This window comes from Manihot esculenta, chromosome 7, assembly GCF_001659605.2.
Source record: "Manihot esculenta cultivar AM560-2 chromosome 7, M.esculenta_v8, whole genome shotgun sequence".
Classification (NCBI taxonomy): domain Eukaryota; kingdom Viridiplantae; phylum Streptophyta; class Magnoliopsida; order Malpighiales; family Euphorbiaceae; genus Manihot; species Manihot esculenta.
The window spans coordinates 7,368,578-7,383,721 of record NC_035167.2 but is presented as its reverse complement, the minus strand read 5'-3'; the positions used below and the strand labels follow the sequence as shown (position 1 = coordinate 7,383,721).

The window sequence follows — 15,144 nt, the reverse complement described above, 5'->3', positions numbered from 1 at the left end:
AGCCGGGTTGTTATGCACCTCAGTATAGGAAAAGAGTGATAAATGACAATCCTCCTAAACTAAAAGTGAATTTAGTTGAAGGAGATGACATTATTGCTGCGGTTATTTCTCAAACTTTTCTTGTAGCTAATGTGCTAGAATGGGTAGTAGATTTTGGTGCTACTAGGCATATCTGTATAAACAGAAATGTGTTTATCTCCTCCTTTACAGTGGAGGAAGGAGAAGAACATGTATATTTTGGTGATTCTAGGACTGCAAGTGTTCTTAGTAAAGAGAAAGTTCTTCTCAAACTCACATCTGGCAAGACCTTGGCACTTAATGAGGTACTTCATGTACCTAATATGAGAGCTAATTTAATTTTTGTAGCTCTATTGGGAAAGGCTGGGATTAAGGTGTCTTTTGGGTCAGACAAAATTATACTGACAAAAAATGAAATTTTTATTGCAAAAGGTTATTGTAATCAGAGACTCCTTATTCTCAATATTTTTGTAATAACAAATGGAAATGCATCATCTTGTGCTTTCTTTCTTGATTCTTTTGATTTATGGCATGCTAGATTAGGACATGTTAGTACTTCTTATATTAAAAAATGCAATGTATTAGTATAATATCTGGTACTGGGAATACATGTTTAAATAAATGTGAGATTTGTGTAAAATCTAAATCAACCAAAAAATCATGTTTAACTACACATAGAGAATCTGAATTGCTTAGTCTAATACACACATACTTAGGGGATTTAAAACAAACTATGACTAGAGGTGGTAAAAAATATTATGTAACTTTTATTGATGATTATTCTAGATATACTAAAGTATATTTGCTTAGAAACAAAGATGAAGCATTTGATATATTTCAATTGTATAAAGCTGGAGTAGAAAATTAATTAAATAGAAAAAAAAAGATCAGATAGAGGTGGAGAATATATTATTTAATGACTTTTGAAGGAATAATTCATGAATTTATTCCACCCTATTCACCTGAATCTAATGGAGTAGCAGAAAGAAAAAAATGGAACATTAAAAGAAATGATGAATGCTTTATTAATAAGTTATTCCTCACCTAATAACCTTTGGAGAGAAGTTTTATTATCTGCTTGTCATCTATAAAATAGGATACCCTATAAGAAAACTGATAAAACACCCTATGAACTTTGGAAAGGTTATACACCTAACTTAAAATATTTAAAAGTGTGGGGGTGTCTTGCTAAAACAATTCTTCCTGATTCTAAGAAATGAAAAATAGGTTCAAAAACTTTTGATTGCATGTTTATAAGTTATGTTGAAACCTATAAACTCAAGTTTATAAGTTTGCTTTAGCTTCTATACATAAACTTGTTTTAGCTTCCTGAGACAGAATTTCTTCTATTAAAGTATTAATTGCTTTAGGTTTTATGCATAAACTCGTTATTCATCAAATGGATGTTAAAAACAGTCTTAAATGGAGACTTGGAAGAAGAAATTTAGATGATTCAACCTAATGATTGTATTGTTTGTGGTGAAGAAAATAAAGTCTGCAAACTTCTTAGATCATTAAATGGTTTAAAACAAGCTCCCAAACAGTGGCATGAAAAATTTGATCAAGTTTTGTTGAATGATGGTTTTATCTCTGTTGAAGTTGATAAGTGTGTATATACAAAACATATAAATGATTGATAAGTGCGTATATACAGAACGTATAAATGATGAATCTGTGATTATTTGTTCTTATGCATTTACTTTTGGTACAAATTATGATATAGTTGTAAATCAAAAACTTTCATTGCCTCTAAATTTGATATGAAAGATGTGGGAGAGGCAAATGTGATTTTGGGAGTTAGAATCATAAGGAAGAATGATAGTCCAATGCTATCACAAGAGCATTATGTTGAGAAGATTCTAAGGAAGTTTGGACATTTCAATGTCAAACCAGTAAGTACCCCTTATGATCGTAATTGTCAATTAAAGAAAATTAGAGTCTGAATATGCATAGATCATTGGGAGTCTGTTACATTTAGTGAATTTTTTATCAACACCATCTATATCAATGCGTTGTGATTGTCAAGCGGTAATAGCCATTGCAAAGAATAAAACTTTCAATGGTAAGAATAAACATATTCGTCTGAGACATAATGTTGTTAAGCAGCTGCTGAAAGATGGAACTATTTTCATTGATTATGTGAAGTCAGAAGTGAATTTGACCAATTCTCTGACTAAACCTTTAGAGAGAAAACTAATAGATGAAACATCGAGAGAAATGGGACTTGAGCCAATTTGAAATTAACAGTGATGGTAACCCAACCTTTGTGATTGGAGATCCCATGAAAAAGGTTCATATGGTAATAACAAGTCACTTGTTAGTTCTGATAGCACTATTTATTGTTGTCCATTTCTATGGTGTGAGAAGTGCTAGACTGCATTAATGAGAGGATGAGATGAAAACTCTTATTGATATTCATATCCCTTATGGGTGGTGTATAAATTGCAGTATACACTTGATGATATCACCTATATAAGTGTGGAGTGTGGCCGCTTCTATAAGATTGTAGCATAATCTCTAGAGCACTTATAAACTACCAGGCGCACGCATGGCCTATTAGCGCAAAACGGCGTTGACAACAAGATCTGTGAAGTGTTATAAGATTGATGAGAAATTAACATACAAAAAAGAGTTTTGGTTCATAGAAACAAAAGTTTCACCAATTACTCTGTATGTTAAGTCTCATTAATCTAGGTCTGGTTTATAGTCTAAAAGACACCAGATTCGAAACATACACACTAAATTTCTAAATCCAGCAATGAAAATCTTTTGAAATCTGTGGGGGATTGTTGTAAAATTAGTTTAGATTTCAAAAAGAGTTTATGGTCATTAAAGATTTTATGGTCGTTGGAGATTTCATGGTAATTAGAGGTTTTATGGTCGTTGAAGATTTTATGGTAATAAAAGATTTTATGGTCATTAAATATTTTATTTATGAGATTTAAATATAATATTAAATATGACCGTTATGATTTTATTTCAAGATTCTTATAACCATATATAGCAGTCAAGTTTTCCACAATAAATAGCTTTCGTCTTTACAAAGATATTAACTCCCAATTTTCTTCTTTATTCTTTCTTTTCTCTGTGTTATCTGTTGGGTTATAAATCAGAGATAAATTCTTGTTGTCCTGATCCTGGAAAGTATATGCCAGAAGAACCTGTTTAATCCTGGGGGATCACAAAATAAATCCTTAAGGACAGTGTTCAACACGACTCAGATTTCATTGTTTTACTCAATATTTCCAACAAAGACTTCCCATGAAAAATCTTATTCACAGACGCATATGTCAAGGCCATGAGATTGTGATTTTTGAGGGGAGATTGAAACTCACTTAAAGGTCAGTATTTCCTCTAGATTGTGATCATAGCAAACAGACATAAAAGTCAGTATTTTCTCCAGATTGTGATCATAGCGAAAAACCAGTGTAATTGCAAAAATTTGAAATGGATATTTTTTTTCATTATCTCTAAAATTTTACAAAAGTAATAAATATTTTATTTATGATTTAATTTTAAAAATTGTGTTATGTTAATATCACAGGCTCAGTTTTATGCAACATATATAAGGAGTTCATTTTTTTCACCCTTTTAAATTTAAACCATTCACACCTCATAATCAAAATATTATTGATTATGAATTATTATTGAAATCTTTTTTTCTTATCAATATATTGAATTTTATTTGATATATTATATATTAATTAAATCTTTATACCAATAATTACTTATGAATTTATCAAATTATATACACACATAAAATTTTTTGAGAAAGTTTAATAAAACCTTGCATAATTAAAGTAAACAAACAAAACTCTACATATAAACTCTTCATTTAAGTGTAGGTGGAGAAGGTTATTGATTTGCGACCAATAGCACTTTGTCAGGTGTTGTATAAAATTATTTCCAAAATGGTTGCGAACAGGTTGAAACTTATCTTGCCAGAAATCATTTCTTCATCTCAAGGTGCTTTTGTTCCTGGTGGACACATACCAGAGAACACTATTATTGCTTATGAAACCCTTCATTATATGCGTGGCAAGCGGCGAGGCAAGGATGGATATGCAGCCCTCAAGATTGATGTTAGTAAAGCCTATGATAGGCTTGAATGGAGTTTTATGACTGCTATGCTCTTGAAACTTGGATTTTCTGCAGTGTTTGTTGAGTTCTTATTATTGTGTGTTTCTACTGTTTCTTTTAAAGTCCTTCATCAGGGCAGATTATTGGAGACTATTACTCCGGAGAGAGGATTGAGGCAGGGAGATCCTCTCTCTCCTTATCTCTTTATTCTTTGTATGGAAGGATTATCGCGCCTAATTCAGAGCAAGGTGGAGGTAGGTGCTTTGGAGGGTGTTTCGATTTGTAGAGGGGCCCCGGTGGCATCTCACCTTTTCTTCGCGGATGATAGTATTTTTTTTCTTCAAGGCCGAACTTTCTCAAGCTTTGAATCTTAAGGAAGCTTTGCAACTTTGTACTTCAGCGGCAGGTCAGCTCATTAATTTTGATAAATCTCTTATTTGTTTCAGTAAGAATGTGCTACATGAGGTGAGAAAGGTGATTTGTGGTACTCTATTAGTCAATGAGCATGATAATTTGGAGTTCTATCTTGGTCTACCCACTACTATTGGTCGTAATAAAGCTGAGGTATTTCAGTTTGTTAAGGATAAATTCTGGAAACGCTTGTATTCATGGAAGCACAAGGCTCTTTCTCGTGCCGGTAAAGAGGTTCTGGTAAAATCTGTACTGCAGTCTTTGCCAAGCTATGTTATAAACCTATTTTTACTTACACAAGGCATTTGTGATGATCTACAAAAGATGATGGCATGATTTTGGTGGGGTTCTAAAGCCGATGTCAGCAGGAAAATACATTGGCTAAGCTGGGATTGGTTAGCTCGCCACAAACATTTTGGTGGCTTGAGTTTTCGGAGGATTCGACAATTCAATGTTGCAATGCTGGGTAAATTGGGTTGGCATTTGTTTGTTAATTCTAGTTCTCTTGCAAGTCAGATTCTTCGAGCTAGATATTTTCCAGATAGCTCATTTCTTGAGGCTCCTCTTGGTACAAACCCCAGCTATGTGTGGAGGAGCATCAGGGAATCACAGGATTTAATTAGGAATGGTCTCTCATGGCGCGTTGGAAATGGCAAAGACATTTCTATTTGGATAGATAATTGGCTCCCTGACTGTGAGTTACCTACTGTTACTACCGAATTTGATTTTAATTTTGGTGTGTTCATGGTTTCGGACCTGATTGTGGGGGGGAGGTGGAATGTGGATTTGGTCCAAGCTATTTTTAATCAGAGAGACAAGGATTTAATTTTATCGATCCCTTTGCGAGGAGCTTCTCACGCTGACATTCAGTATTGGCGTTTTGAGAGAAAAGGAGTGTATTCAGTCAGGAGTGCTTATAAGGCACTGACCAGAGTTGAGGGAGCAGAGGCTAGAGAACGTAGTTTTTGGAAGAAGCTTTGGGCGATTCAAGCTGCTCCGAAATTTAAGAATTTTATGTGGCGAGCTGTTTCACATTCTCTACCTTGCAGGGACTTGCTTCGATTTCGGCATGTAGATGTAGCAGCGTCTTGTCCTATGTGCAATATTGAACCAGAGTCAATAAAACATCTCTTGGTCGACTGCTCTTTTGCTAAACAAGTATGGCATGCTTCTTCTATTGGATGGTTTGCCCCAGATGTTCATTCTTTTAAGGAATGGACCAAAAGAGCTTTAGCTCTCTTCAATCCAAAGGATTCTACTACCTTAGTATACCTCTGTTGGTCGTTGTGGGAGGAGAGGAATGGTGTGGTGTGGAGTAACAGAACTCCAAACGTTTTGTCAACCATGTTTAGAGCTGTTCGTTTACACCAGGAATGGGAGGGTGCTCAACTGACTACCATGGTACCAGACGCAACCCATATATCGCTACATGCAGGAAGTGTTTGGCAGAAACCAGCTCCTCATTGGCTGAAGTTAAATGTAGATATTGCCACTACCAGTACCGTAGGATGGACAGGAGTAGGGATGGTGGTTCGAGATGCAGAGGGCTCCTTTGTGGCGGCTAAAATATTGTGCATGTCTGGTAGATTCTCTCCTTTAATTGCAGAAGTGATGGGTATGAGGGAAGCATTAAGCTGGATTAAGGAAAAAGGTTGGATGAGAATGGAGTAGGAATTAGACAACCTTCAAGTAATTCAAGCTCTTCAGACTGTCTCTGTGACTGATTTTTTCTATTTTTAGGGGGTATTGTTTCATATTGTAAATCTCTAATTCAAGAGATTAGTGGGAACTTGTTAGTTTGTCATGTATTTCATTTGGCAAACAAAGTTGCTCATGCTCTTGCACAAGCAATGCGTTTATTTCCGAACATGTTGGAGTGGTCGTTCATCCCTCCTGATTTTGTGATTTCTCTTTTGAATTAGTATAATTCTATTTATTTATTTAAAAAAAAATCTTCATTTAAGTAACAAAATTAATATACTCTAGTAAATGTATTTTTTATTATTATTATTAATACAGTAATGAATAGAAGTGAGTAATATTTGGTTTAAATAAAAAAAATAGATCAAATTGAATTAATTTGAAAATTCGGATCGGTCTTCATTTTAAAAAATTTTAGTTAATACAATTTTGATCAGAAAAAATAAATAAAATTAAAATAATTAGTGAGTAATAATATATTCTTTTTAATAATATAGAGAGATTAAATTATAATAAAAATTAAAATATTTTAATTTAATTTTAAAATATTAAAAATAAAATATAAAAAAATAAATAATTAATTAAAAAACTCCACCCATTAAATTAAATCAAATCAAATCGATTTAATTTAAATTGATTTTTGTCTAAAATCTATTCATTTTTAATAAACATTAAAATTTTAATTATCGATCTATTCCATTCTATTTAATTTTAAATTAAATCGATCGAATATTTACTTACAAATATTTTTTTATCAAACATTATTTTACATGTCAAAAAAATTATTATTATTTCAAACAAATAACTTTTAAAAGGAAATATTTTTTAATTAGACATTAAAATTTATAAGACAAATTGTATTAATATTACAAAAATAAAGGCCAATTTTACCAAAATGACTCATTCTACATAACAAATTAAATGTATATAATTATTAAATAAAAAATTGTCAAATTTTGAGGACAATAAACTTTTTTTTTTCTTTGAACAAATTCAGTGCATTAACTTATTTAATATATCCTTGATTTTTGTCTGCCCTCATGATTGGATTTTAAGTATTCCTTCAATTAATTATTTTAAAATAAAATAAAATTAGAAAAATTATTTAAATCTAAAAAATTATCTTCAAGACAAGTTAAATAAATTATGCCCCTAACAAGGTAACCTAATTGATTTTCAAATAAAATTTCTTAGAAGTTGTATAAATATAAAATTGATTTTTTTTTTTCTAAATTTTGTTGAGATTTCACTTAAATTACCAACAGGAGCTTGAAACAAGCCAACTTTGGAAATTTACAGGGTGAGTAGGGCTCGTTACAAAAATTAACTTATAAATATTTAGTGCTTATAAATTAATTTTTATTAATAAATTATTAAAAAATTAATAATTATTATTTTGATTAAAATATTTATAAATAATGATGATTAGTAATTGATTTATTTAATAAAAAGTAAATTATAAATAAATTTATTATTCTCACCATTTCTAAACATAGATTTACTTTATTTTTTTTTATATATCATTCAATTAATTTGAATTTGCATTGGTCATATTCATTAAAAATTAAGAAAGTAAAATATTTTTTCTCAAATTTTAAATATATTTCATATTTTGGTAAAAAAAATCTGCCATCTCATCCCTTCAAGTTTTTTTTTTTTTATTTTAACTTAGGGATTATTTTCCTTTTAAATATAATAATTTATTTATTATTTTTAAAATAGCTCAATAATGAAAAATATAAGTGAAAAAGTGTATTAGAAAAATGAAAATAAAATTTATTACTTTAATTATATTAACTCTATTTTTTTTATCCATGTCTAAAAAAATACCCACTTAAATTATCTAAATTCAAAATTAGATTTATTTATTTATCTATTTATTTATTATAATGAAATCCCCTTGTATATAATACTGAGTTCATGATAACTGGTCTATACAAATTTTTCCTCAAATGAAAACTTAATTACATTTATCTTATTTACTAATCTATATTGTAATACAAATTTCGATAAAATTAGCAGGAGGGGATGTAGCTCAGATGGTAGAGCGCTCGCTTAGCATGCGAGAGGTACGGGGATCGATACCCCGCATCTCCATTTTTTTCTTCAACAATGTGGTCCATTTCATATTCACGCTTGTACCACATGTGAAATATATGATTCCATCCTATAATTTTCGAGTAAGATCTAAGAGTTATTTATTAGTGATTTATTTTTTATTTAAATTATATTAATATTTTATAATTTATTAATAATATTTTTTAAAATTATAATTTTTTTATTAAAATTATCATACAATCCATAAATTTAAAATGTTATAAATAATAATTTTTTTAAAGCAAAACTACATATTGTATTAATAAAATTTTATCAACTAAAGAGAGATATCATATCAAATAGAAAGACGATTATCCCTAATAGATTTTTTAGTCAAAGTATGAGCAGTTAGAGTAGTATTACGATGAACCCATCTAACAGAAATATCAGTTTTAGGGTCTAACAAAGATTTATAATCATTCAAAATCAAACTCAGTAAGATAATTTAGCAAAAATATTTCTTAAGTGTATGTCTAAACCCCGCAGATAATTTGGTAAAAATGCTCCTCCTTATTTCTCATCTCTCGAGTACAAATCATTAAAGTCTCCCGAACAAAGCCACGGAAGAATTTCTACGAGATAAAGCTCGAATAAGATTTCAAGACGTCGTCATTGCGATTCCGGAAACCCATAATAACTAGTAAACCTCCATTGAACATTACCTTCCGAAACAATCGAATCAATAAAATTTAAAGAAAAGCCAATCACAGAAACAGACACATGACTCTTCCACATTAACGAAAGGCCTCCTCTCAATCCTTATTTATTGACTGAGAAGCAACCATCAAAATGTAAAAAAGTTACAAAAAACTCCATACGAGAACTAAGAGCTTTGTTTCCATCAAAAATAAAATATTCGGCTTGTAATTAGTAATCAAATTATTCAATGCATTAACTGTCCGAGGATTGCAGAGTCCTCGATAATTCCAACATAAGACGATTATTACTTTCGGTTATCCCGACCTTTGACGGGATAAGTCGCTTAACTGTTATCTATCAAATTAACATTCGCAGGAGTGTTGTTAGAGGCATCCCGTTGAGAGAAAAGAAAACCTGTAACAATCTGTAACCGAAACAAATATATTTTTACTTCTAATTCCATACTAGATATCCCCTCTAAAGGATACCATAAAACTGTCAAAGAGGTCTGCATATTTTGAAAATTAATTGGATTGTATGTGAGAAACATCCCCACCATATAGAAATCATAAGTGACGATCGAAATATTTCTGGAGTTTTTAATAGGGACAACAACATTTTTTTTTTCATCGATAGTCAATTGACACAGACCGTCTTCCATGGTAAAGGAGAAAGAAGAAGTTAGGTTTAAGGACGAATAAAAAACGAGAGTATCGAGATATAAAGGGACCACAGAGGAAAACTAATGCTATAAATAATAATTAACTAGTTATTATTATTATATGACACAATTATACACGTGTTAAAATAATTTTATTTAAAATTTTTTTTAATTATTATATACATTATATAATAAATTAATATCTTTTCTTTATTTCATAATATATATTCTTATTATTCATTTTATATATCATCATTTTAATTTATATCAGTTAAAATCAGTTATTAACTATCAATTATAATAAATTATTAAAAATTATATTTAACAGTTAAATCAAATAAGATTTTATTTCTTATATTATAAAAACTCATTAAATCACCTTTTAATTTTAAAAAATATATTAAAATATTATTAAATTTTTAAAATTTTAGTGATTAAATTTTTTATTATTTAATTTATAAAATATAAAAAAAATTTATTAGTTAATCTTTTAATTTTATAAAAATATCTATTATTTAATTTTTCTATATTTATGCTTATAAACTATTTGAAATTTATACGTTTAATTTAAACAATTATGTGTTTCATTAAAATATTTTGATTTTAAAAAATATATTAAAAGATTATTAAATTTTTAAAATTTTAGTAATTAAATTTTTTATTATTTAATTCATAAAATATGAAAAAATTCATTAATTAATATTTTAATTTTGAAAAGTATTTATTATTTAATTTTTCAGTATTTATGCTTATAAACTATTTGAAATTTATACGTTTAATTTAAATAATTATGTGTTTCATTAAAATATTTATAAATTATTGATAAACAATTGCATGGTAACTTTAAAAAAAACAAAACTTTATAAGTAGTAATTTTGCTAAACCAGACAATAAATCCGTTGTAGTCTAGTTGGTTAGGATATTCGGCTCTCACCCGAAAGACCCGGGTTCGATTCCCGGCAACGGAAAGAAATTTTCCTTTTTTTAGAAAAAAAATTTCAGTATCATGTGGGCTTTTCACACTTGACCCTGTACGCTATTCAAATGGGCCGGAACGTGGCCTTTCTGTATGTTTGATACTAGAAGGCCTAAATTATTATTATTATTTATTAAAATTAATTATTCTATTTTTATTTTAAAAAATTTAATTACAATGCTATTGGATTTTTTGAGACAAATTTTTTATTATTATTATTTTTATCAAACTTTATTATACTTATTTTTAGCTTCGAATATTAATTATAATTTAATCATTATATTTTTATACAACAAATATAAATATAAAAAATTAAAAATCAATTAGTATTCAACACTACAATTTCTTTTTTGGTAAGCAGAAAAAGAATCAATCGCAAATAAACTAGAACTATTATCCCTCAGTATCTTGTAAGATTAAAAGCAGCAGTTCAGAAGATGGAGAGAAAAGGATTTCTATTTGAACTCTAACTCTAGAAGTCATTGAAGCGAGAAACTTTGTACAAGAATTAGCTTCTCTTAAAACATGATTGAAAAGCACAGTATCCATTATCTTGTGCTATAAAAGTCATTCATCATTGAAATAGCATATGAGTTGTCGCATTCCATCTTCAACCTATTAAAACCCCACTGTTTAGCAAGCTTGATACTAAAAAAAATAATTTGTAACTCAGCATTTAGGACTATTGATCACCCAAAAGAGGTGATGAAGCCTTTAATCTATCAGTCATTGTTGTCACAAAAGATATCTTTACTTGAAGCAAAATTATCTTTTAGGGAGACTGCTGCATCAATATTGAGTTTTATGAAATTCTTGACTGGTTTCTTCCATTTAGCAAGATAGATACTTCTTTGTAGCATAGAATCTGGCTAAGAAATCTTGCTAAGAAATCTTACTCAGAAACTAATTGACTTCAATTGCTTCATTGCATGCTAGACACATGAAAGAGTGTAGGTTAGAGATAACTTGGTTAAAAAGAAAATTGTTCCTCTTGTTGCGTAATCGCTAATAGATAATATCGGACAATAAAGGCTAGCATACCTCTCTCTCAACTTTCTCCTTGGCTTGCAAGTTCATTTTGATCCAGTCTTGTATTGATATGCCAATTGAGAAAAAAAAATTCCTCCATTTGTGTCTCAACACAAAGCTTATCGATACATAAGTCACTAGAAAGCAATCTATAATAAGTACATGCAAAATAGATTCTGGTTCAAAGTTGCAACAAGCATATAAAGCAGACAAATTGAGATGTCTACGCACTCGTTTGATGTTTGTCTAAAGTCTTCTCATGCGTTGTGGACCCTCCAAGTCCAAATTAGTTTTCAAGTTCTATCCCTTTTATAGGACTCAACATCTGAAAGGAACAGGTATGTCGTTTTGACTATGACTTTACCAAAACCTGAAAATCTCAAAAGAGACAGATCCTAATCTATAAAATTTGAGGGATAAAATTTGAGGGAGGACGACACGAAGCTAAATATACCAATGCTGTTAATGGTAAATAGTTGTCAAATCTGTTCCAAACTCCATTGTCCATTAATATCAACATATTGGGATACCAAACTCTCTCTTATATCATCCGGTAATGCCGTAATAGTCAACTCTCATAAAGGAATTCCTTCTGATAGCAATGAGTCGGTCCAAAAGTTAATGGAGTTACCATCTTGTAAGGACCAAACTATACCTTCTCTGAATTTATCCCATACTGAACATATCCCTTTTCAGATATTGGAGCAACCTCGGTGTAATATTCAGCTATGTGCTTGATGTGGGAAAGATTTCCACATCGACAAACTACCAATTGCATTAGTAATATATAAATCCTAATTCAATACTATTAAATTATTTGGATTAACCATTTTGGGTTAAGTTAAAGATGGGTCAAAAAATTATTTGGGACAGTTTGAACTGAGCTTTTACACAATATAAAGGCTGGTTGAATTTATTTTCATTTTATATTTAGAGATAAGGACTTTCATCCATAAAGTTTATTTGACATAATAACATCTCATGTTATCTTTAACATAATACTCGATCCTTTATCCTTAAACTTCTGAATTTAAGACCTCCAGACTTCTTAAGATATTAAATTTATTTTTAAAGTATTAGAAATAATTTAAGCGCCATTCAAATTATCCAAAATATATAGACATTGGATTATAATACCCTAAAATTTCTTAGAAGTTGTATAAATATAAAATTGATTTTTTAAAAAAAGTTTTTTTTGAGATTTCACTTAAATTACCAATGCTTGAAAGAAGTCTAACTTTGGAAATTTAGAGGTTGTATATGGCTCGTTACAAAAATTAGCTTATAAATATTTAGTGTTTGTAAATTAATTTTAATTAATAAATTATTAAAAAAATTAATAGTTATTATTTTGATTAAAATATTTATAAATAGTGATAATTAGTAATTGATTTATTTAATAAAAAGTAAATTATAGATAAATTTATTACTTCCACCCTTCTTTAAGATAGGTTTACTTTCATTTTTTTTATCAATTTTTAGTATATATGATTTGATTAATTTAAATTTATATTAACTATATTCATTAAAAATTAACAGAAATAATATTTTCTTTCAAATTTTAAAAGTCTTCCATATTTAAAATTTGAATTTAAAATCTGTAAATAAGAAATTTCATTCATCTCATCTCATCGAATTTTTATTTTATTTTAATTTATGTAATAATTTATTTATTATTTTAAGAATAGCTCAATAATGAAAAATATAAGTGAAAAAGTGTATTAAAAAATGAAAATAACTTTTATTACTTTAATTATATTAACTATGTTTTTTTATTCATGTCCAAAAAAATACTTATTTAAATTATGTAATTTATGAATTCAAACTATGAATAAGTAGATTTATTTATTTTTTATAATGAAATCCCCGATCATGATAGCAGGTCTGTACAAATTTTTCCTCCAATGAAAACGTAATTAAATTTATCTTATTTATCTTTTTACTGATTGATTTGGATGAAATTAAATCAACATGAGAGAATGTAGCTCAGATGGCTAAGCGCTTGTTTAGCAAAGGTACGGGGATCGATTCCTCGCATATTTTTCAAAGTATTTATTTATTTAATTAATTATTATTGTTATTTAAAATAAAATAATAAAATTTAACTCGTGTTATACTATTTTTAAGAATTTATTTTATAATTCTCCAAAATTAAATAGACTCTTTTGAAATTTAATTTTTAAAATTAAAATAATAAAAATTTATTTCTAACTTATAATTAAGCAGAAATTATAAATGAAAGAAATAATAAAGAAATAAAGGGAGATTCTTTCTTTATAAAAATGCAAGACATTGATAATTTAAAAAATAAGAATTATAAGCTGTTATAAAAAAATTAAAATAATATAATAAAATCATAACGGTTAGATTTAATATTAAATTTAAATATCACGGTTAAAAAATTTCACAAATAAAATTTTCACCATCATAAAATTTTTTAAAATAGATTTTACAATAAAAAGTTGGCCAAGTTTAGGTAAAATTCTTATATTTTTTTAAAATTTAAAATAATTTAATTTTGTTTCCTCCTATTTAAGTTGAAATGAAATTCTGAGTATTCATCGAAATTATGAGGTCCTCAAAATCATTTCGTCTCCTTGCTCTGCATTCTTGTAATACTCGGCTAAACTCCGGTATCGGAATTCCTACCGTCCGGTGGAATCTCGGATGTCGGAAGCCTCTAGAAGGGTAAAACCATGTTTTCATAAAATGTTTTAATGTATTTTATAGTTTTAAGCAAGAAAGGAAATTGAATTTTGAATGAAAAGACCAATGAGGCATTTCCAGGTTCGGCCGCCGAACCTCAAGTTCGGCTGCCGAACATTGGATAGTTTAGGGGGGCAAGTTAGGCTTTCGAAAGTTTCAAAGGTTCGGCCGCCGAACTTGCATGAGTTTTGGAGGCACTTTAGGCTGCCGAAAGGTGGTCTGGCAGCCCCTATAAAAGGGCTCCATGGCCGAAACGGGCAAGTTTTCTCCCCATTTTCGGCCACGGTGAGTCCCTGCTCTCCCATGGTTGATCTTTGATGTTTTTCTTCCGATCTTTCATGTTTTAACAAGTTTTATGTCGATTTGAAGATATTTGAACAAAAGAGCAAGTTTGGAAGCTTGGAGACCAAAGAGTTAATTTCTCCCCATCTCCGAGCTAGGATCGTCTCTCCTCTCGTTCTTCAAGAGGTAAGAGTAGATCCATAGTTCATTTCATGTTTTAAGCAAGTTTTATGAAGTTTCTTGGGGTAGAAGTGCATGTGTAGGTTTATGTTGAGTTTTTGGTTAAATGTGTGTTTATGGGTATTGTATGTTGTTCATGCATGTTTGATGTGTTGTAGTTGGGGTTTAAGATAGTTTGAAACCCCTAGGAACTTGTATGTGTAACATCCAAAAAAATATTACAGAATGTAATGTCTCCGGCTCGGTTAAGTAAATAACCGGGTAGGGGGTGTTACAGTATGCTTGAGTTTGCATGTTGTAGAATAGGTAAATGCATGTTGAATGAGTTGGGAGGCGTATGTGCATGAGTTTAGGCTGAGTTCTG

General features: G+C 29.4%; 2 non-coding genes across 2 annotated transcripts; both read left to right on the top strand.

Annotated features, from left to right (window-relative positions):
- The first annotated feature begins 8,234 nt into the window (after positions 1–8,234).
- On the top strand, positions 8,235–8,307 carry TRNAA-AGC. Its single transcript has one exon. It is a non-coding gene; the product is annotated as a tRNA-Ala (tRNA).
- Positions 8,308–10,502: 2,195 nt separating this feature from the next.
- On the top strand, positions 10,503–10,575 carry TRNAE-CUC. Its single transcript has one exon. It is a non-coding gene; the product is annotated as a tRNA-Glu (tRNA).
- The last annotated feature ends 4,569 nt before the right edge of the window (positions 10,576–15,144 follow it).